Source organism: Mustela erminea, chromosome 13 (assembly GCF_009829155.1).
Source record: "Mustela erminea isolate mMusErm1 chromosome 13, mMusErm1.Pri, whole genome shotgun sequence".
Taxonomy (NCBI): Eukaryota; Metazoa; Chordata; class Mammalia; order Carnivora; family Mustelidae; genus Mustela; species Mustela erminea.
The window spans coordinates 30000968-30024215 of NC_045626.1; the positions used below are offsets into that span (position 1 = coordinate 30000968).

At 35.8% G+C, this 23248-nt stretch overlaps 1 protein-coding gene across 1 annotated transcript in view; it reads left to right on the forward strand.

Moving 5' to 3' along the window:
• Nucleotides 1-23248, forward strand: part of RIT2 (Ras like without CAAX 2) — a 394146-nt gene that overhangs the window by 194435 nt on the left and 176463 nt on the right. The window lies entirely within an intron of this gene.

Below are 23248 nucleotides of genomic sequence, written 5' to 3' on the forward strand. Positions count from 1 at the left end.
ATGGGAATAATTGTTCCTATAATTGTAGAGTGGTTGTTCCTTTTCAAAATGCTTTCCGTTCACACTTTATTTTAATCCTGTAACTGCCCTGTGTAGTTTTAAGGCAAGTGGTTGATGGATGAAGATATTTGAGAAATAAATAAATGGATAGAGATTGATTTTAATAAAATAATGATGTTAGTGACAAATTTAAGACTAAAACCCTGATCACATGTTTTTTGTGTTTGGGTTTTTTTTTTTTTTTTTTAAGTTAGTCTTCGAGGGTTAGGTCTCTGTTTTAGGGTTTTGGTTTGTTTTTGTTTTTGTTTTTTTATGTAAAACAAGAAGATGCTGACTCCTGCATCATCTCCAGCTCAAAGGAGTTTTGTGAAGAGTCCTAGAGTAAATGTTAAGCTCTGGAAGCTTCTGAAGGAAATCATGCTGGTGTTTATGTTCAGTGCTAGAAGGCAGAGAAAGTAGGGTTTTTACTTGGTGGCTCTTAATCCTCCTCATGGAAAGTGACTGAAAGGAAAGTGCTGATGCTGATACGAGGAATTTGAGAAACAAGACAGAGGATCATAGGGAAGAAAGGGAAAAATGAAACAAGATGAAACCAAGAGGGAGACAAACCATAAGAGACTCTTTATCTCAGAAAGCAAACTGAGGGTTGCTGGGAGGAGGGGGATGGGAAGGATAAGGTGGCTGGTGGTGGACACTGGGGAGGGTATGTGCTGTGGTGAGTGCTGTGAACTGTGTAAGACTGATGAATCACAGACCTGTACCCCTGAAACAAATAATGCATTATATGTTAATTTTTTTAAAAAAGGTTGGGGAAAAGTGTTGATGATGAGAGCTATTTCTTGTCATGCTTGTGTGGTAGAGTGGGTAGCTGCATTCTGAATCTATTCTGGTGAATCCTGAGTCCCTTTTTACCAAGAAAAAGAAATGACTTCTAGTGCCTGATGTCCTTCATGATTAGTGACATCTTTAAGCAAAAATATTGAAGGGCTCTGTTTAAAGTTGAGTATTTTCTCTGAGAATAATATTCATTTTGATATTGATGATACATTTAGTATTGCAAGGCTCCATACCAGGTACGAGCACACAGAATTTTATTTCATCTTCACCACAGCCACCAGCTAGGTTCCTTTATGACCCTACTTACCTATGAGTCATCGGAGGCTTTAAAGATTCAGTGACTTGCTTAAGGTCACATAGCTAGTTAGGGCTATGAGGACATGTCCAGCACTTCTGATTCGAAATCTCACTTTTGGCGTCCAAACCATTGTTGTTTTTCTTGAATTCTTTTTATATCAGATTCAGGATCTTAGTGTGTTCCACAAAGGATAGAACATAAGCAATTGCATTGTCTTGCAGCAGGAAGGAGCAGAATGCTAACTCTTTGGATCTCTTTGGAGGGGTCGAACTGTTAGACAAGCCAGTAATAGCCAGAACTTAGGAAGAATGTGAGGACAAGTAAAGACAAGGAAATGATGCTCAAAACTACTGAAAGGCACTATTTTCTCAATTTTGTCCAAAGTTCATCCAGACTATTATAAAGCCCTTTTTAGATTCCCAGACTACATTAAGGTCCCTGAGCTTGCATGGTCTTTGTCCCTACTACGCCTTCTACTGTCAAACTGAGGAGTGGAAGGCAATAATTTCTGTTTTTTTATTTTTGCAAAACCCTGGCCAGCTGTGTAGAGTACATATGGTCTACGAATAGAGTGAGTTCCAAGGATCTGGGAACCGGTTTAGGAAAGTTTTACATCAGTTGCAGACCACAAACTGTTTTATCCTGAAGGTAGACTACGACAACACTTACAACATTGACAATCTAATTGCAGCTTAATATGCAGTTTGAAGCCTTGAAACTCTGCTTTCTACAGCCTGACTAATTCTCTAAGTGCAGATCTGGGATCGTGAAATACTCCTTGTTTCTTCTTCAGTGATCTACCTATTGAATGAAAATGGTTCAATTCCTTTACTAAGAGGGGGGCCTATAAAAGCTTCAGAGATCAGAAATTGCGGTGTTAAGAAAAATGAATCGATTTAGAGTTCTACCAAGCCTCTGCTTATCTTTGCAAAGCGATGGCGGCTTCGTGGCACAGAAAAGGAAAAAGCAAAATCCAGTCTCTTTTCTCAGGGACTTTCTCTTCTCGGAAACGATCTAGGCATGTGATAAAGAACATAGTATTAAGCAACAGAACTAAATATTGAACAATATGACACCATGAATAAGTGCAGTTGTTGCTGAAAACCAGGAAAGATCAATGTGGGCAACATTTTTGAGGAAGAAGGATGTGGAATGAAAAAGCATCACAACCAGGTAGGAAGGAGCAGGTGAATGGTGAAAATTCTTGTGGGAAGGGCCAACAGGAGTAGAGAGAGGAGGAAACGAATTGTGGGACTATGTGCACGAGACATGGAGTATAAAGGAGGAGGAGCTGGGATGACCAGCCGGCCCGGTACATATATATCAGGTACCCTCAGAATAATTTCATAAGGTCTGCCTTGAAGACACGCTTTTTCAAACACATATCATAAATATGTACCAGAGGGTCTTGGATATGCTGTAAGGCAGTAATTGCAAATACCACTCAAATTTTAAAAAGTGAAAAACAAAAGAGTAGTACTTCATCTTTTATCAATAGGGTGGGTAATCCATATCAACACATTTTCCAAAGGATGAGGGTGTCTTTTTTTTTTTTTTTTAAAGATTTTATTTATTTATTTGACAGACAGAGATCACAAGTAGGCAGAGAGGCAGGCAGAGAGAGAGGGGGAAGCAGGCTCCCCGCTGAACAGAGAGCCCGCTATGGAGCTCGATCCCAGGACCCTGAGATCGTGACCTGAGCTGAAGGCAGAGGCTTTAAGAGGGTGTATTTTTTAACGGGAGAAGAGTTGTGATAATTTATGCAATATTATAGGGATACACATTTAAATTTAACAATTATCTAGATCTATTTATACTTTCCATAACATTTCCTTTATATGCTATTTCATTTCATTAAAAATGCCAATGTATTAAGTCCAATTAAGATAGAAAACAAAGCATAACAAAGCTTAGAGTTTAATGTATATTATCTATATTCAATAGGTTTTGAAACTAGAATTTGAACCTAAATCAGTTTTCTGATCCTTACATACTTTGTCTTGTTTTGTTTTTGCTAACACCATTTTTTCATGCAATTTATTTACCAAATATTTAGTAAGTAACAAGCACTTTTTTATACATACATACATAGGAAGAGAAATAACTTTTCAAATATTTGAGCAGAGTTGTGGCATGAATGCATTTTCATTCTCCAATTAGTTGTTGGAGGGAGGCGAGAATGGAAGCAAAATGACCAGTCAGGAGATTGAGTCATCAAGATGAAGAATGATGGCAGCTTCAGTGGAAGCAATAGACTATTCATGGATTCTGTACTCATGCAGCACCCTGACAGGATGACAGGTGACAAAATTACAGGGAAGCTTGGAGACCTCACATGTAGGGACAAACTGCTACATTGTTCAGTGGTACCTGAGGTCGCTGTTGCATTGTCACACAAAACAGTGAATGTCCAGGGTGGACTCGTCAAGACAAGTTTAAGGCACATACTTATCAAATATTTTTCAGAAAATAACGAAGTATATCCTCAGAAGAATCAAAGAGTCCTGAGTTTGGATTTTCACTGAGACAATCACTGTGTCCTTGGACAAATCAGTGGCAAACTCAATGAACACCCAAATTCTCCTTCAAAGAAGTGCATCCTCCCAGCCCAGAAATAGGAGGTATAGTCAGTAGACCACTTTGGGGCCATCCCCAGCTACACAAATCCTCTTTGTCTGAAGCCCTGCTTTTCCCATTTCCATTCTTGCCCATTTCCAGGGAAGTATGGACATAAATATATACCCATTGCAACCCAATGGGACACCATGACAAGCAAATCTTGTTCCAGATCCGCATGCTGGTTTGGCAAAGATTGTTGGACTTCCGTTGTCATTCAGCTTCTCCCTCAACCCAATCCAGCTTCCTACTCCTTCCTTCACAAGGGATGGTCTCTAACAAATATCAGGTACTCCAAAATCTGTCTCAGTGTCTGCTTCTGTAGGACAGGGACAATACCACTTTCATACGTTTTCAGGTAGGGTAGATGAGATAAGAGATTAGATGAGATACTAGTTTACCTAGTACAGTGCTGAGTACAAACTAGGGACAAACAAGGAACCCAATCAATACCATGTACTACCATCTTCATCCCTTACCTGAATTATTTAAATACTCTCTGGGTTACTATCTTCTAATCTGTTGTTTCACAAGTTAAACACTAGTAAAAGAAATACGTAAGGATTGTGTCAAAAGGAAGAGTAATTAACACTGGAGTAAAGCCCAGAAAGTTTTCTGATAACTAAAGTACATAGGCTTTGGTGTACAGATTTTGTAAAATCAATTTTGGAATTATTTTCCTAACTTTCAGATGTGAAATAGCAATCTTGAAGTAAATGAATTTTGAACCAAGTTTTGGAAGAATCTGTGCTTCTTTTCCATTAGACCACGAATGAAGTCAAACTGAATAAAAACTGGCAATAAATGAGAAAGACTTAAAAAAGATTATTGGCCATTCCAGGAAAGCTGATTTTTCCATAGATGGACAAACTCACCCTGGATGAGACCTGTGGTTATTAAATTATACTCCCCTAAACAGAAGAATTTGTATAACCTAGAAACATTGTTGGAAACACATTCTCAGGCTCTTGGTCCTCATAAATCAGGAAAAAATGGAAGTAGGTATAAAGATCTATTTGAACAAATAGGGTGATTTTGCAGCAAGCTAGAGAACCATTGGGCCAGAAGGAATATAGATGAAAAGACATGAGGCCATTTATACTTTAGCCTCTATAAGAGAGAATCTAGATCCTATAAACATTTTCAAAGTCTTAAATGAAATATTGGAAACCTAAAAGAGAAACACATGCACGTTCACACACACACACACACATACACACCTATATTCATAAAAATAAAAATTTTAAAATAAAAATGCTTATATCAAAAGAACAGTGATGAAAATCCAATTCTCCAGTCAAATGTGTCATAAAAAAAAATCTAAATTTTGCTGCATATATTGGGCACCTACGACTAAGTGGCATTCTGTTTGGGAGTTTCATGTTTCACTGGAACAGAGGTCATGTCTATTCAGTTTGAACGGACATAACAGTTTGCTTCCCTTCCTTATTTACATGGTGTTACAGTGAATTGTTTGGTTTTCGTGGATCATTGGCCACATTTGTAAAATTGACAAGTCAGTGGAAGCGTCTAGAAATAAGTTTCTTTTTAAGGAAAAAAGGAAAGAAAAGCTGCTTGGGGAATCAGATTGTTGCTCTGAAATGAAATCCAAGATTACAAAATTGCTTCGATCACTTAAAAACCAATCACTTAAAAGAGCTGCCCGAAAAGGAACACCACGTATGTGAAGCTTTAAAATTCTTATCCTATCTGAGATTTCAGCTTTCTGTGCCCTTCCCTAGGTATGCTAGTCAGCCAGGCTCTGACATTTGTGATAATTTTCAATTCTCACACTTCTGGCTTTATCCAAAAAAGCAAAACCAAACCAAACAAAACATTGTATGTCTGCAGGTGTACGTATAGGTATCATAGAGATCAAGACAATCCTGTAAATCCAAAAAAAAATGTTATTGATATAAGTTGAATTACAAATACAGGTTTTCCTTGATATCTGCAAAGACAATGTTGCTATGAAACCTTTCGTGAGCCAGAAGGACGTAACGCAAAGAAGTAAATAGCACTCCATAAAAGTGAAAATCATCTTCAGATTTCATTCCAATAGCAAAAACAGATACTAACGTAGGTTTTAGCAAAAGCAAGGTTTCTAAAGTGAACTTTCTGTTAGTGAAGGAAACCTGTTTTCTGAAAGAGGAACATTTCCTGTTTGCATACTGGAAACTCTTTAAGTTCATTCAACCATATGTTTAGGAAATTACATAACCATCTTGCTTTTAAATTTATTTTAAAATAATTGTACAGGCACAGGAGATTATAAACAAATGGGTAGAGAAGCCCTGTGAACCCATCTCTTAGCAACCCCAGTATTTTTATATTAGATAACTATAAAATATCAAAAACAAGAAATTGATACTGGTTTAGCCCATAGAGCCTACTGAACTTCACCAGTTACACATACTCGATTGTGGGTATATGTGTATAATTCTGTGCAGTTCTGTCATCAATATACCTTGCATAACCACCACTAGAATCAATAGAGTCAGTTGCACCATTACCATAAGACTCCTTATTTTACTCCTCATTTTACCACATGCAACCCCTACTTACCCCAATCCCTAACTCCTGGCAACCATCATCCACCAGTCCATTCTCCATCTCTACATGAAAATTTATTTCATGATTGTTACATACATGGAATCATCCATTACACATCCATTTCACGTCCTTTTGCGACTGGCTTTTTTTCAGTCAGCACTATATCCTGAAGCACACTCAAGTTTTTTTGTTTGTTTGTTTTGTTTTTATCAATAATGTGTTCCTTTTTATTACTGAATCACAGTCAGTTTGGATGTGACCACAGTTTATCTATTCACCCTTTAAAGACATTTGGGGCGGTGCCTGGGTGGCTCAGTAGGTTAAGCCTCTGCCTTCAGCTCAGGTCATGATCCCAGGGTCCTGGGATGGAGCTCCACATCCGGCTCTCTGCTTCACGGGGAGGCTGCTTCCTCCTCTCTCTCTGCCTGCTTGTGATCTCTCTCTCTCTCTCTCTGTCAAATAAATAAATAAAATTTAAATTAAATAAATAAAGACATTTGGGTAGTTTCCAGTTTTCATTTATTATAAATAAGTCTGCTGTAAACATTTATATACAAATTCCTGCATAAACTCAAGTCTATAATTCTCTAGGATAAAGGCCCAAGAGTGAAATTGCTGAGTCTTATGATAGGTCTATTTTTAGTTTTGAAAGGAGATACAATGTATTGTCCACATGTCTGTACTTACATTACTTTCTCACCCTTGCCAACATTAGATGTTACCACTATTTTTTGTTTGACATTCTGTTAGGTGTATAGTGATATCCCATTATGGTTTTAATTTGCGTTTCTCCAATGACTAATAATATTGGACATCTTTTCATGTGTTTATTTGCCATCTGTATAGCCTCTTCAAGGAAATATCTGTGCATGTCCTTTGACTATTGTATAATTAGATTATTCCATTTATTTATTAGTATTAGTATTAAGTTTTGAGAGTTCTTTGTTTACTTGAGATCCAAGGCCTTTGTCAGATACGTGATTTGCAAATATTTTTCCCAGCCTGAATTTTACTTTTCATCCTTTTAACAGGATCTTTTGTGGGAAAAACTTTCATTTTGATGAAGTCTATTTCTTTCTTTTTCTTGAATAAATCATGACGTTAATATCAAATCAAAGACTACCACTTAGTCCTAGGTCCCAGAGATTTTCCACCTGTGTTCTTTTCTTGAAGTTTTATGTTTTACAATTAAGAGCATAATCCATCTTGAATTATTTTAAAATTTTATATATGTATTTGACAGAGAGGACAAGTAGGCAGAGCAGCAGGCAGAGGGAGAAGCAGGCTCTCCACTGAGCCTGGAGCCCGACATGGGGTGTGTCTCAGGTCCTGGGGATCATGACCTGAGCCGAAGGCAGCCACTTAAGCAACTGAGCCACCCAGGTGCTTCAGATCTTGAATTATTTTTTGTATAAAGTGTTTGGGGTTTTTTTCTGCTTTGTTGTTTTGTGGTTTTTTGATGATAAATATTTAATTGCTCCAGAAGAATCTATTGAAAGGGCTATCCCTTCTCTCCTGAAATTCTTCAGAGAATTCCATTTTTTTCTTTTGGTTTTTTTTTCTCTCTGTTCAAATTAAGTACATTCTATTGATCTGTCTTTAATTTACTAGTTCTATCCTTTGCCTTCTCTGCTATACGGATCATCCAGTGAGGGTTTTTTTTTTTTTCATTGAATAATTTTTTACTTTTAATTCTTTTCTACTTTGTCAAACTTGCAAATTTATTGGTGTAAAATTGTTACAATAAGTTCTTCTGATCATTTTCATGTCTGTAGAAACTGAAATGATAACCCCTTTAAATTTCTGTTAGTGTTACTTTGTGCTTCTCTTTTTACTGAACATCATTGGCATGCATTTATCAATGTTGTTAGTCTCTTCAAAGCACCAAATTTGGACTTTATTTTATTAACAGTGAATTTTATTAATTTTTAATTATAAACCATACTGTATAGTTCTGGAATAAACCCATAATATATATTATAAATATATTTATATTTATATATTATATATTTATAATATATAAATTATATATTTATATAATATATAAACCCTTAATATATTATCCTTTCTATATCTCACTATTTTTTATTAGATTACCTTGGAGTTTTCCTATTTTATAACTGTCAGGCTTTTATTTGATTAGTTCTTTTTCCTAATTTTTTGGAGTTGCATTTACTATTCCATTTGTGAATGCTTGAGATGGATACTAGCTCATTGATTTTCATCCATTCATCTATTTGTTTCTGATTTATGCATTGAAGGCTGTAACTGCTTCTAAGCAGTTAGAAGGATTTGGTATAGCCATCCCTTCAATTTTTATGTCCTATTTTATCATTAGGTTCAAAATATTTTCTAATTTTGATTGTTATTTCTGCTTTGACTCATTGGTTTTTCACTAGTACAGTCCTTAATTTCTGGGCATGTGGTGACTTATGAGGTATTCATGGAACTTCTTATTTTCCACTATTTTTCATATACTCTGTACAATTTTAGTCCTTTGAAATTTGTAAAGTGTTGATTTTTAACATGCCATATGATCACTTTTGGTAAATGTCCCATATATACTTGATAAGAATATAGATTTTGGGTGTCAATTCATGCATGTCCAGATTTGCAGGCATTTTCTTTCAATTTGAAGATAGAATCCCATTTCTTCTGGCAACCATTGTGTTGGAAAATCACATACCCATCCAATTGTTAATTGAAGGTACTCCGTACCACACTTCCTGTACCACATCCTCCATCCCAGATGATTTTAAGATTTTTCTTTTTTATCTTTAATTTTCAAGAAGTTTACTCTGATGTAGCTATGTGATTTTCTCTCTCTTGCTTACTTGCTCTCTGTCTGGGAACAAGTGTTACTTGTTAAAATCTGGGCTTTTTGAATTAGGGCTTATTTTTTTTTTTTTAATCAGATTTGTAACATTCATAGTCATTACCTCTTCAAATATTACTTTTATTTTGTATTCCCTTCTAGGATTCAATTAGACCTATTTTAGTCCTTTTCACCTTATACTGCCTTGGAGTTACACTTTTTTTCATATATTTTCCATCAATCATCTCCCTGTGTTTCGTTCTAGATATTTTCTTCTGAATGCGCTTTTTGTTTACTATTTCTCTTATACCTAATTTGATTTAAACTCATCCACTGAGTTCTTCATTTTAATTGTGTTTTTAAATTCTAGTAATTCTGCTTTTAAAAGTCCATCTCACTAAAAATGTAAATCATTTTTTTTTTAATAAACATATATTTTTATCCCCAGGGGTACAGGTCTGTGAATCACCAGGTTTACACACTTCAGAGCACTCCCCAAAGCACATACCCTCCCCAATGTCCATAACCCCACCCCCCTTCCTCCAACCCCCCTCCCCCCAGCAACCCTCAGTTTGTTTTGTGAGATTAAGAGTCACTTATGGTTTGTCTCCCTCCCAATCCCATCTTGTTTCATTGATTCTTCTCCTATCCACTTAAGCCCCCATGTTGCATCACCACTTCCTCATATCAGGGAGATCATATGATAGTTGTGTTTCTCTGCTTGACTTATTTCACTAAGCATGATACGCTCTAGTTCCATCCATGTTGTCGCAAATGGCAAGATTTCATTTCTTTTGATGGCTGCATAGTATACCATTGTGTATATATACCACATCTTCTTGATCCATTCATCTGTTGATGGACATCTAGGTTCTTTCCATAGTTTGGCTATTGTGGACATTGCTGCTATAAACATTCGGGTGCACGTGCCCCTTTGGATCACTACGTTTGTATCTTTAGGGTAAATACCCAATAGTGCAATTGCTGGGTCATAGGGCAGTTCTATTTTCAACATTTTGAGGAACCTCCATGCTGTTTTCCAGAGTGGTTGCACCAGCTTGCATTCCCATCAACAGTGTAGGAGGGTTCCTCTTTCTCTGCATCCTCACCAGCATCTGTCATTTCCTGACTTGTTAATTTTAGCCATTCTGACTGGTGTGAGGTGATATCTCATTGTGGTTTTGATTTGTATTTCCCTGATGCCGAGTGATATGGAGCACTTTTTCATGTGTCTGTTGGCCATCTGGATATCTTCTTTGCAGATATGTCTGTTCATGTCCTCTGCCCATTTCTTGATTGGATTATTTGTTCTTTGGGTGTTGAGTTTGCTAAGTTCTTTATAGAGTTTGGACACTAGTCCTTTATCTGATATGTCGTTTGCAAATGTCTTCTCCCATTCTGTCAGTTGTCTTTTGATTTTGTTAACTGTTTCCTTTGCTGTGCAAAAGCTTTTGATCTTGATGAAATCCCAATAGTTCATTTTTGCCCTTGCTTCCCTTGCCTTTGGCGTTCCTAGGAAGATGTTGCTGCGGCTGAGGTCGAAGAGGTTGCTGCCTGTGTTCTCCTCAAGGATTTTGATGGATTCCTTTCACACATTGAGGTCCTTCATCCATTTTGAGTCTATTTCGTGTGTGGTGTAAGGAAATGGTCCAATTTCATTTTTCTGCACGTGGCTGTCCAATTTTCCCAACACCATTTATTGAAGAGGCTGTCTTTTTTCCATTGGACATTCTTTCCTGCTTTGTCGAAGATTAGTTGACCATAGAGTTGAGGGTCTATTTCTCGGCTCTCTATTCTGTTCCATTGATCTATGTGTCTGTTTTTGTGCCAGTACCATGCTGTCTTGATGATGACAGCTTTGTAATAGAGCTTGAAGTCCGGAATTGTGATGCCACCAACTTTGGCTTTCTTTTTCAATATCCCTTTGGCCCTTCGAGGTCTTTTCTGGTTCCATATAAATTTTAGAATTATTTGTTCCATTTCTTTGAAAAAGATGGATGGTACTTTGATAGGAATTGCATTAAATGTGTAGATTGCTTTAGGTAGCATAGACATTTTCACAATATTTATTCTTCCAATCCAGGAGCATGGAACATTTTTCCATTTCTTTGTATCTTCCTCAGTTTCTTTCATGAGTACATTATAGTTTTCTGAGTATAGATTCTGTGCCTCTTTGGTTAGGTTTATTCCTAGGTATCTTATGGTTTTGGGTGCAATTGTAAATGGGATTGACTCCTTAATTTCTTTTTCTTCTGTCTTGTTGTTGGTGTAGAGAAATGCAACTGATTTCTGTGCATTGATTTTATATCCTGACACTTTACTGAATTCCTGTACAAGTTCTAGCAGTTTTGGAGTGGAGTCTTTTGGATTTTCCACATATAGTATCATATCATCTGCGAAGAGTGATAATTTGACTTCTTCTTTGCCGATTTGGATGCCTTTAATTTCCTTTTGTTGTCTGATTGCTGAGGCTAGGACTTCTAGTACTATGTTGAATAGCAGTGGTGATAATGGACATTTCTGCTGTGTTCCTTACCTTAGCAGAAAAGCTTTCAGTTTTTCTCCATTGAGAATGATATTTGCGGTGGGTTTTTCATAGATGGCTTTGATGATATTGAGGTATGTGCCCTCTATCCCTACACTTTGAAGAGTTTTGATCAGGAAGGGATGCTGTACTTTGTCAAATGCTTTTTCAGCATCTATTGAGAGTATCATATGGTTCTTGTTCTTTCTTTTATTGATGTGTTGTGTCACATTGACTGATTTGCGGATGTTGAACCAACCTTGCAGCCCTGGAATAAAACCCACTTGGTCGTGGTGAATAATCCTTTTAATGTACTGTTGAATCCTACTGGCTAGTATTTTGGTGCGAATTTTCGCATCTGTGTTCATCAAGGATATTGGTCTATAGCTCTCTTTTTTGATGGGATCCTTGTCTGGTTTTGGGATCAAGGTGAGGCTGGCCTCATAAAATGAGTTTGGAAGTTTTCCTTCCATTTCTATTTTTTGGAACAGTTTCAGGAGAATAGGAATTAGTTCTTCTTTAAATATTGGTAGAATTCCCCCAGGAAGCCGTCTGGCCCTGGGCTTTTGTTTGTTTGGAGATATTTAATGACTGTTTCAATCTCCTTACTGGTTATGGGTCTGTTCAGGCTTTCTATTTCTTCCTGGTTCGGTTGTGGTAGTTTATATGTTTCTAGGAATGCATCCATTTCTTCCAGATTGTCAAATTGGTTGGTGTAGAGTTGCTCATAGTATGTTCTTATAATAATTTGTATTTCTTTGGTGTTAGTTGTGATCTCTCCTCTTTCATTCATGATTTTATTTATTTGGGTCCTTTCTCTTTTCTTTTTGATAAGTCTGGCCAGGGGTTTATCAATTTTATTAATTCTTTCAAAGACCAGCTCCTCGTTTCATTGATTTGCTCTATTGTTTTTTTGGTTTCTATTTCATTGATTTCTGCTCTGATCTTCATGATTTCTCTTCTCCTGCTGGGCTTAGGGTTTCTTTCTTGTTCTTTCTCCAGCTCCTTTAGGTGTAGGGTTAGGTTGTATACCTGAGACCTTTCTTGTTTCTTGAGAAAGGTTTGTACCACTATATATTTTCCTCTCAGGACTGCCTTTGTTGTGTCCCACAGATTTTGAACAGTTGTATTTTCATTATCATTTGTTTCCATGATTTTTTTCAATTCTCCTTTAATTTCCCAGTTGACCCATTCATTCTTTAGAAGGATGCTGCTTAGTCTCCATGTATTTGGGTTCTTTCCAAACTTCCTCTTGTGGTTGAGTTCTAGCTTCAGAGCATTGTGGTCTGAAAATATGCAGGGAATGTTCCCAATCTTTTGATACCGGTTGAGTCCTGCTTTAGGACCGAGGATGTGATCTATTCTGGAGAATGTTCTATGTGCACTAGAGAATAATGTGTATTCTGTTGCTTTGGGATGAAATGTTCTGAATATATCTGTGATGTCCATCTGGTCCAGTGTGTCGTTTAAGGCCTTTATTTCCTTTCTGATCTTTTGCTTGGATGATCTGTCCATTTCAGTGAGGGGAGTGTTAAAGTTTCCTACTATTATTGTATTATTGTTGATGTGTTTCTTTGATTTTGTTATTAATTGGTTTATATAGTTGGCTGCTCCCACGTTGGGGGCATAGATATTTAAAATTGTTAGATCTTCTTGTTGGACAGACCCTTTGAGTATGATATAGTGTCCTTCCTCATCTCTTATTATAGTCTTTGGCTTAAAATCTAATTGATCTGATATAAGGATTGCCACTCCTGCTTTCTTCTGGTGTCCATTAGCATGGTAAATTCTTTTCCACCCCCTCACTTTAAATCTGGAGGTGTCTTCGGGCTTAAAATGAGTTTCTTGGAGGCAACATATAGATGGGTTTTGTTTTTTTATCCATTCTGATAGCCTGTGTCTTTTGATTGGGGCATTTAGCCCATTAACATTCAGGGTAACTATTGAGAGATATGAATTTAGTGCCATTGTATTGCCTGTAAGGTGACTGTTACTGTATATTGTCTCTGTTCCTTACTGATCTACCACTTGTAGGCTCTCTCTTTGCTTAGAGGACCCCTTTCAATATTTCCTCTAGAGCTGGTTTGGTGTTTGCAAATTCTTTCAGTTTTTGTTTGTCCTGGAAGCTTTTAATCTCTCCTTCTATTTTCAATGATAGCCTAGCTGGTTATAGTATTCTTGGCTGCATGTTTTTCTTGTTTAGTGCTCTGAAGATATCATGCCAGCTCTTTCTGGCCTGCCAGGTCTCTGTGGATAAGTCAGCTGCCAATCTAATATTTTTACCATTGTATGTTACAAACTTCTTTTCCCGGGCTGCTTTCAGGATTTTCTCTTTGTCACTAAGACTTGTAAATTTTACTATTAGATGACGGGGTGTGGGTCTATTCTTATTGATTTTGAGGGGCATTCTCTGAACCTCCTGAATTTTGATGCTCGTTCCCTTTGCCATATTGGGGAAATTTTCCCCAATAATTCTCTCCAGTATACCTTCTGCTCCCCTCTCTCTTCCTTCTTCTTCTGGAATCCCAATTATTCTAATGTTGTTTCGTCTTATGGTGTCACTTATCTCTCGAATTCTCCCCTCGTGGTCCAGTAGCTGTTTGTCCCTCTTTTGCTCAGCTTCTTTATTCTCTGTCATTTGGTCTTCTATATCACTAATTCTTTCTTCTGCCTCATTTATCCTAGCAGTGAGAGCCTCCATTTTTGATTGCACCTCATTAATAGTTTTTTTGATTTCAACTTGGTTAGATTTTAGTTCTTTTATTACTCCAGAAAGGGCTTTTTATCTCCCTAGAGGGTTTCTCTAATATCTTCCATGCCTTTTTCGAGCCCGGCTAGAACCTTGAGAATTGTCATTCTGAACTCTAGATCTGACATATTACCAATGTCTGTATTGATTAGGTCCCTAGCCTTCGGTACTGCCTCTTGTTCTTTTTTTTTGTGGTGAATTTTTCCACATTGTCATTAAAAATGTACATCTTTTATGTCCTTGAAAATGCAAAGCACATTTATCTAAAAATGTGATAAATAACTTTTTTATCCACCTAAATTCTTTTTTTTTAAATTACTCTTCATGTTTTAGTCACTGTGACCTATCACATTTACTTCTGATGGGAAACTAGAAAGACTAAAGACAAAACAAAGAAAACAAAAATATCAATTTAAACTAATCAGGAACTTTGTCATGATCTATCCCTCCAAGTCTACTAGTTTATTTCAGTGGGAAGGTTGTTCAAAATTACCTGGTAGGCTTTGCCAGAAGGGAAACTTACCCTCAAATTTTAACGATACGTTCTTTATTGGCCAGTGGATTCTTTGCTATGGCAGTTTAGCTTGTCAGCCTTGTACATACATCTAGCTGTTCTAAATCGATCATAAATTAAATACCAATGAATAGGATTAAGTTTTATTTTTGAAAAGCTCTATGAGCTATGCATACCAGATCCTGGCCCCTGAGTGCCCATTATTCTTGGTAGGAGCCTGGACTATACCCATCTGGTCCTCTCTTGGGACTTGGGAGGCAGTAGCCAGTTTAGTAGATGGGTAGAAGTAAAGGGAAGCAGGATCAGTCACCTATAGGTGAGAGAGGGGTTATGATAGACTCTTCCCAGCCTGTGTCAAACACCCTTGTTAGGTCCCTGTGTGGAGCCTTGTGCTTGTTTTCCTCCAAATATGCATGTATCTTACAATTTCTTCCTTTGTACACAATCATTCTGCTAGTCTGCAGAGTAAACCCAATGCCTGATCCCATCCAAACACAGCCTTGTGTACCTCTGTAATGCCAACTTCCCATGGCTTGAATTTTAAACCATCAGTACACTAAACCATTTGTTCACTGAACATCACACACTGGGGTGCCCTTCCTGTTCTGACCTCTGTACTTGTTAGTGTCTTTGTACTTTACACACTGTATCTATTTTGTATACATCTGCCTATACAAATTGTGCACTAAATGGGAGAGAGAACTAGTTTTTACTAAACTAAAAAATCAGAAGAAAGACTTCAAACAAAGATAGGCAAAAGAAACAAAGCCATTTACTAATGTCAGCCAGAATCTTGAGCAAAAAAGACAGGTTTTGAAATGCAGTGTTCTATACACAGCAATTAATGATATATGTCATCTGTTTCTAATGTATCACTAATGCTACAAAAATGAGAATAATCTGCAATTAAAATTACCATGAGAACCAGCAGGGGAGAGGCTGAATAGAAGATGGTTTTTCTCTAAGAAACCAATAATGTCAGAAGCATTGTTGAATATCTTAAGCATATCATGCTATTATTTAAATTAAGATTTATCTTTTTCTCATAAAATTTGCTTTAAATAGAAAAGATCAAGGAGTAAAGACATAATCAAAGAAGACATTTCTTATAAAGAAATTCATGCAGTAATGACATTAATGTGATATGATTTTACCATTTTTTTGATTCTGTTTTGCTGTATTCTCAGTATATGTGTCTATAAAAATGAGACATTATGAGGGAAAATGGATTGGTTTTTGTTTTGAGAATAAAAGGAAACTCAGATTACTTCATTTTTGCCTGATGGCAAATAGAGTCCTAATAATGGGCAGAGCGTTAACTGAATATGTAATGTGAATTCAGGCTGGCTGGCGACTCTCAACCACAAAACACTCTCCCTGTGTATTGAAACTCGCTATTCAATATTAGGGAGTACAAACTTTCATTCCAAGGGAGAGACAAGGCTTAAAGGGAAAATACTCTTAGAAGAGGCAGATACATACGTGTGGGTATATATGTTTATCTCAGCTACTTTTATTTAATAAAGGGAAAAACTATCGCTTATAAATGTTAAGTTCCTTTTTTCCTCCTCATTCTTTATCCCTAGTTGTGAGTTCTGGAGCAAGCTTCCTTACCTTATCTTCTATCTAATCATAAATACATGTTTCTGTCATTTACAAACCATGTGTAGTTAGAAATAATGGGTATTATAATTTTGCGTATTGTAAAATTTAAATATATTTAAATACATCATATGGGATACACACACATACTCATACCTACAGGTATACAGGTCTGCCTATCTATCTATGTATCTATGCATGGACTTTGGGTCTTGTTTCATACAAGGTTATTATTTTGATATATATGTTGACATATATATACCTAGTTCATTCATTTTAATGGTTGCATAATAATTTGATCAATTAATCTATTGAAATTTACATTGACCTATTGTAAAATGTTTCCACCAGGTTTTTCACATTACTAGCAACGCTGCCATGAATATTTCTTTGCACGTCTCCTCAAACACGTGTGCAAAAACAGCCATAGCAGAAATGGCTTGAAGTGAAATTGAAGTTGGTGAAGGCATGCAAATTTTCAGTTTATTGGGTATTGACAAATTGTTTTCCAATTTTGCACCAATTTATGCACTCTTGAGAATGTTAAAGAACCCTCTTTCTATATCCTAATTATTGGATTTTAGATTTCTGTCAGTCTAGTGTGAAAATTTATCATTCCTTTGCTTTGATTTTCATTCTCTTCATCACCAGTTAAGTTGGACACTTTTTCATATACCTTTGTTATACCCTTTCATGAATTATCTTTTTACTCTTTGCCCACATTTTTCTTGTTACCTACTGTTTGTATATGAATTAGTAGGAGTTTCTTACATATTCTGATGGAATTCTTTCTTATGTTTTACACATACACACACACACACACACACAAATGTACCAATATACACTTCTTTTTTTCATTTTAAATTTCCTTTGTGAGTTGTATTTTGAGTTATGCCTAGAAATTTCTTCTTTAACAAGATGGGCCTGGTATTACTGGTCAATCTATTACATATGTTTCATAATTATTTTCTTTATATCAAATTTTGAAAGAGGTCTGAGGTACATGCTAAGACTTAAGGTTTTTCCACTTTTTCTTATAATTTTGTTGGACTGTGTCATATGCAAGATGATTTTCTTTAAAAGCACATGGATGTATGTTGAATCTTCTAGATTGCTTCTTTTTTAATCAACAAAATAACAAAGACTTTCTTTTTATAAATTCACCAAAATGCATTGTAAATTTTAGTCCCGCTATGGTCCAAATTACTTTTTTTTAAATTTTAATTCTAGTATAAAATGTTAGTTCTAGTGTAGAATATTAATAAAGTATAGCATTTTATTAGTTTTATTAGTTTCAGTTATACAGTCTAGTGATTCAACAGTTCTATACATTACTCAGTGCTCCTCAGGAGAGGAGCACTACTAATCCTGTTTACCTTACCCACCTCCCCTGTGGTGACCATCAGTTCTCTATAGTTAAGTGTCTGTTTTTTGGTTTGTCTCTTTTTTTCTTTATTCATTCCTTTTGTTTCTTAAATCCACAAATGAGTGAGAATCATATGGTATTGGTCTTTCTCTGACCAACTTATTTTGCTTAGCATTATACCTTCTCATTCCATCCATATCATTGCAAATGGCAAGATTTCATTTCATTCTTTTTATGGCTGAGTGATTTTCCATTGTGTGTGTGTGCACGTGTGTGTGTGTGTGTGTGTGTGTGTGTGTGTATGTATACCACAGCTTCTTTATCCATTCTTCTATCAATGGACATTTGGGCTGCTTCCATAATTGAGCTATTGTAAATAATGCTGCAATAAACGTCGGGTTGCCTATATCTTTTTGAATTAGTGTTTTTGTATTCTTTGGGTAAATACCTGATAGTGGAATTACTGGATCATAGGGTAGTTCTATAATTAATTTTTTGAGGGACCTCAATACTGTTTTCCCTAGTGGCTGCACCAGTTTGCATTCCCACCAACAATGCACAGGGTTCCTTTTTCTTCACATCTCATCAACATTTGTTTCTTGTGCTTTTGATTTTAGCCATTATGACAGGTGTGAGGTGATATCTCATTGTGGTTTTGATTTGATGATGAGTGATGTGAGCATCTTGTCATGTGTCTGTTGACCATCTGCCTCTTCTTTGGAGATATGTGTGTTCATGTGTTTTTTTTAAATTGGATTATTTTGGCCTTTTTGTGCTGAATTGTATATTCTTTATATATTTCGAATACTAACCCTTTACCAGATATGTCATTTGCAAATATATTTTTCCATTCAGTAAGTTGTCTTTAGTTTTTTTGATTGTTTCCTTTGCTGAGCAGAAGTATTTTATTTTGATGTAGTCCAAATTGTTTATTTTTGCTTTTGTTTCCCTTGCCTCAGGAGACATATCTAGAAAAATGTTGGGCGATATCAGAGAAATAACTGCCTGTGTCCTCTTGTAGTTCTATAGTTTCAGGTCTCAGATTTAGGTCTTTAATCAATTTTGAGGGGGTTTTTTGTATATAGTTTGAGAAAGTAGTCCAGTTTTACTCTTTTGCATGTGGCTGTCCCGTATTCCCAGCACCATTTGTTGAAGAGACTTTTTCTCATTGCATATTCTTTCCTCCTTTGTCAAAGGTTAATTGACTATATAATCATGGGTTTATTTCTGGGCTCTCTGTTCTATTCCATTGATCTATGGTTCTATTTTTATGCCAGTACCATATGGTTTTGATTATTACAGCTTTGTAGTGTATCTTGATAGCTGGGGTTGTTGATACTTCCAGTTTTGTTTTTTCAAGATTGTTTTGGCTATTTGGGGAATTTTGTGGTACAATATGTAATTTAGGATTGTTTGTTCTACTTCTGTGAAAAAATTGTTGGTATTTTGACAGGAATTACATTCAATCTGCAGATTACTTTGGATAGTATAGGCATTTTAACAACAGCTGTTCCTCTAATTCATGAGTATGTAGTATGTTTACATTTCTTTGTGTCATTTTCAATTTCTTTTATCAATGTTTTATAACATTTGGAATACAGGTCTTTTACCTCCTTGGTTAAGTTCATTTATAAGTATTTTATTATTTTTGGTAAAATCGTGAATGGAATTATTTTATTTTCTCTTTCATTTCCTGCATTATTAGTGTATAGAGATGCAACAGATTTCTGTACATTGACTTTGTATCCTCTAACCTTACTGAATTCATTTATCAGTTCAAATAGATTTTTGGTGGAATCTTTTAGGTTTTCTATATATAATATCAGGTCTTCTGCAAATAGTTGAAAGTTTTACTTCTTCCTTACCTAATTGGCTACATTTTATTTATTTTTGTTGTCTGATTGCATTGACCAGGACTTCCAGTACTATACTGAATGAAAGTAGGTAAGAGTGGTCATCTTTATCTTGTTCCTGACCTTAGGGGAAAAGCTCTTAGTTTTCCCCATTGTAGGCTGTTTGCTATGGGTTTTTCATGTTTTCTTTATTATGTTGAGTTATGTTTTTGGTAAATCTACTTGGTTGAGGGTTTTTAACATGAATGGATGTTGTACTTTTGTCAAATGTTTTTTGTGCATCTATTAAAGTGATCATATGGTTTTTTTACCTTTGTTGATGTATCACATTGATTGATTTATATATATTTAACCAGCACCCTTGCCTTCTCGGAATCAGTTTCATTTGATCTATGTTCATCAGAGATATTGGCCTGTAGTTCTCTTTTTTGGAAGACCTTTATTTGGTTTTGGTGTTGGGGTAATGCTGGCCTCATAGAATGAACTTGGAAGTTTTCCTTCCTCTTTTGTTTTTTGGAATTGTTGGAGAATAGGTATGAACTTTTTAGTATTTGGTAAAATTCGTCTGTGAAGCCATCTGGTCCTGGATTTTTGTTTGTTGCAAGTTGTTTGATTATAGGTTCAATTTCATTGCTGGTAAATGGTCTGTTCAGGTTTTCTATTTCTTCCTACTTCAGTATTGGTAGATTATAGGTTTCTAGACATTTATCTATCCTAGATTGTCTAAATTGTTGGCATATAATTTCTCATATTCTCTTATAATACTTACAAATACAAAATTCATGTGTGTCAGTTATTTTTCCTCTTTCATTTGTGGTTTTGTTTGTGTCCTCTGTTTTTCTTTTGTTTTTGTTTTTGTTTTTTTTGGTAAGTCTGGTTAAAGTTTTGTCAATTTTGGTGATCTTTTCAAAGAACTAGATCCTAGCTTCATTGATCTGTTATATTGTTTTTTTTGTTTGTTTGTTTGTTTGCTTCTTTCTATTTCATTTATTTCTGCTCTAGTCTTTATTATTTCCTTCCTTCTACTGGTTTGGGATTTGTCTGTCTTTTTTTTTCTTAAGTTCCTTTAGGAATAAGTTGGGTTGTTTGAGGTTTTTATTTCTTCTTGGGGTAGGTCTGTAATTCTATAACTTCCTTATTAAAACAGCTTTTGCTGCATGCAAAAGATTTTAGACCAATGTGTTTTTGTTTTCATTTGTCTCCATGCAACTTTTTCATTTCCTCTAATTTCCTGGTTGATCCATTCATTGTTAATGTTAATATGTGCACTTTCCAGTATTTTTATTGTGGTTGATTACTAGTTTCATAGTGTTGTGATTGGAAAAGATGTATGGTATGACTTCAATATTTTTCAATTTGTTGAGACTTGTTTTGTGACCTCATGTGATCTGGAAAATTCCATTGCACTTTAATGTTTTAGGATGGGATATGCTGAATAACGTGTTAGGTGTGTCTTGTCCAAAGTGTCCTTCAAAGCCATTGTTGACTTGTTGATTTTGTTTAGATGATGTATCCATTGATGTAAGTGGAGTGTTAAAATATCTACTAATAATGTATTGCTATTGATTATGTTTGTTACTGGCTGCTTTATATATTTGGGTGCTCCCATGTTGGGTGCATAAGTATTTATAATTATTATATGTTCTTGTAGGTTGTTCCCTTTATGATTATATAGTGTCTTTCTTTGTCCCTTGTTACAGTCTTTATTTTAAAGACTTAATTTTAATTTTATTTTATTTTAGAGACTTTATTTTAATACTTATAATAGACCATTTTTTCTATTATAAGTATTATTAGACTGGCTTTCTTTTCACTTCCATTTTATGACAAATATTTTTTCCAAACCTTAACTTTAAATCTGCATGTGTCTTTAGGTCTGAAATGAATTTCTTTTTTTTAAAGATTTTATTTATGTTTTTGACAGAGAGAGAGAGAGAGGGAGGGAGAGAGATCATGAGTAGGCAGAGAGCTAGGCAGAGAGATAGAGGGGAAGCAGGCTCCCCACTGGCAGAGAGCCTGATGCAGGGCTCGATCCCAGGACCCTGAGATCATGACTTGAGCCTAAGGCAGAGGTTTAACCCACTGAGCCACCCAGGCGCCCCTGAAATGAATTTCTTGTAAGCAGCCTATTAATGGGTTTTGCTTTATTATCCATTCGTCACCCTATATCTTTGGTACATTTTGTCCATTTATATGCAAAGTGATTACTGATAAGTATATAGTTATTTCCATTTTATTACTTGTTTAATGGCTGATTTTGTAGTTCTCTGCTAGTTTCTTCTCTTGATCTCTTCTGTCACAATTTGCTGGCTTGCTTTAGTGATATACTTGGCTTCTTTTCTCTTAATTTCTTGCATATCTGTTCCAGTTTTAATTTGTGTTTACCATTAGGTTTATATATGAATTGTGCACATATAGCAGTCTGTTTTAAGCTGATGATCACTTAAGATTGAACCCATTCTTTACTCCTCTTTCACCAATGTTTTAGGTACATGGTGTCATACTTTCTTTTATTTGTGAATCCTTTGATAAATTTTCAAAATTTATTTATTTATTTGAGAAAAAGAGTGGAGGGGGAGGGACTGAGGGAGAGAGAGAGAGGAAGAGAATCTTAAGCAGACATGGGGTCCAATCCCATGACCCTGAGATCATGCTGAGCTGAAATCAAGTCAGACGCTCAAGCAGCTAAGCCACCCATGCACCCCATAAATAAATGTAATTTTACTGCTTTTGTGCTTTCTACTTTTCTTACTCCTACTATGGTCTTTTCTTTCCACTGAAAGAGTCCCCTTTAACATTTCTTGCAGAACTGGTTTAGTGGTCATGAAGTCCTTTAGTTTTTGTTTGTCCAAGAAATTATTTCTGCTTCTATTATGAATGATAACCTTGTTGGATAAAATATTCTTGGTTGCTGTTTTTCCCCCCAGCATTTGAATATGTCATGCCACTCTCTATTGGCCTGAAAAATTTCTGCTAAAAAAAAAATCAGCTAATAGCCTATAGGATTTCCTTTGTGTATAACTGTTTTGTTCTCTGCTATGCTTTTAAAATTCCATTTTGATATTTTTTTGCCATTTTAATTACCATGTGTCTTAGAGTGGACCTCCTTGTTTGTTGTTGTTGTTGTTGGTGGTGGTGGTGGTAGTGGTGGTGGTGGTGGCTCTCTGTGTCTCCTGGGTCTGGTTTTCTGTTTCCTTCCTCAGATTCAGTGTGTTTTCAGTTATTATTTCTTCAAATACATTTTCTGTCTCCTTTTTTCTCTCTTCTCCTTCTGGGATCCCTATAATGCAAATGTTGTTATGCTTAATGGTCCTGCTGAGTTCCCCTTAGTATATTCATTTTATTATTTTTTTTTCTCTTCTGTTCAGCTTGATGGCTTTGCATTACATCTGCTTCCTCTAGTCTACAACTTATTCTATCTAGCATGTTATTAATTTCAGTTATTGAGTTCTTTATCTTTCACTGATGTGATCCACTCTTTTCTCAGTTTCACTGAGTATCTCTTTATGACCATTACTTTA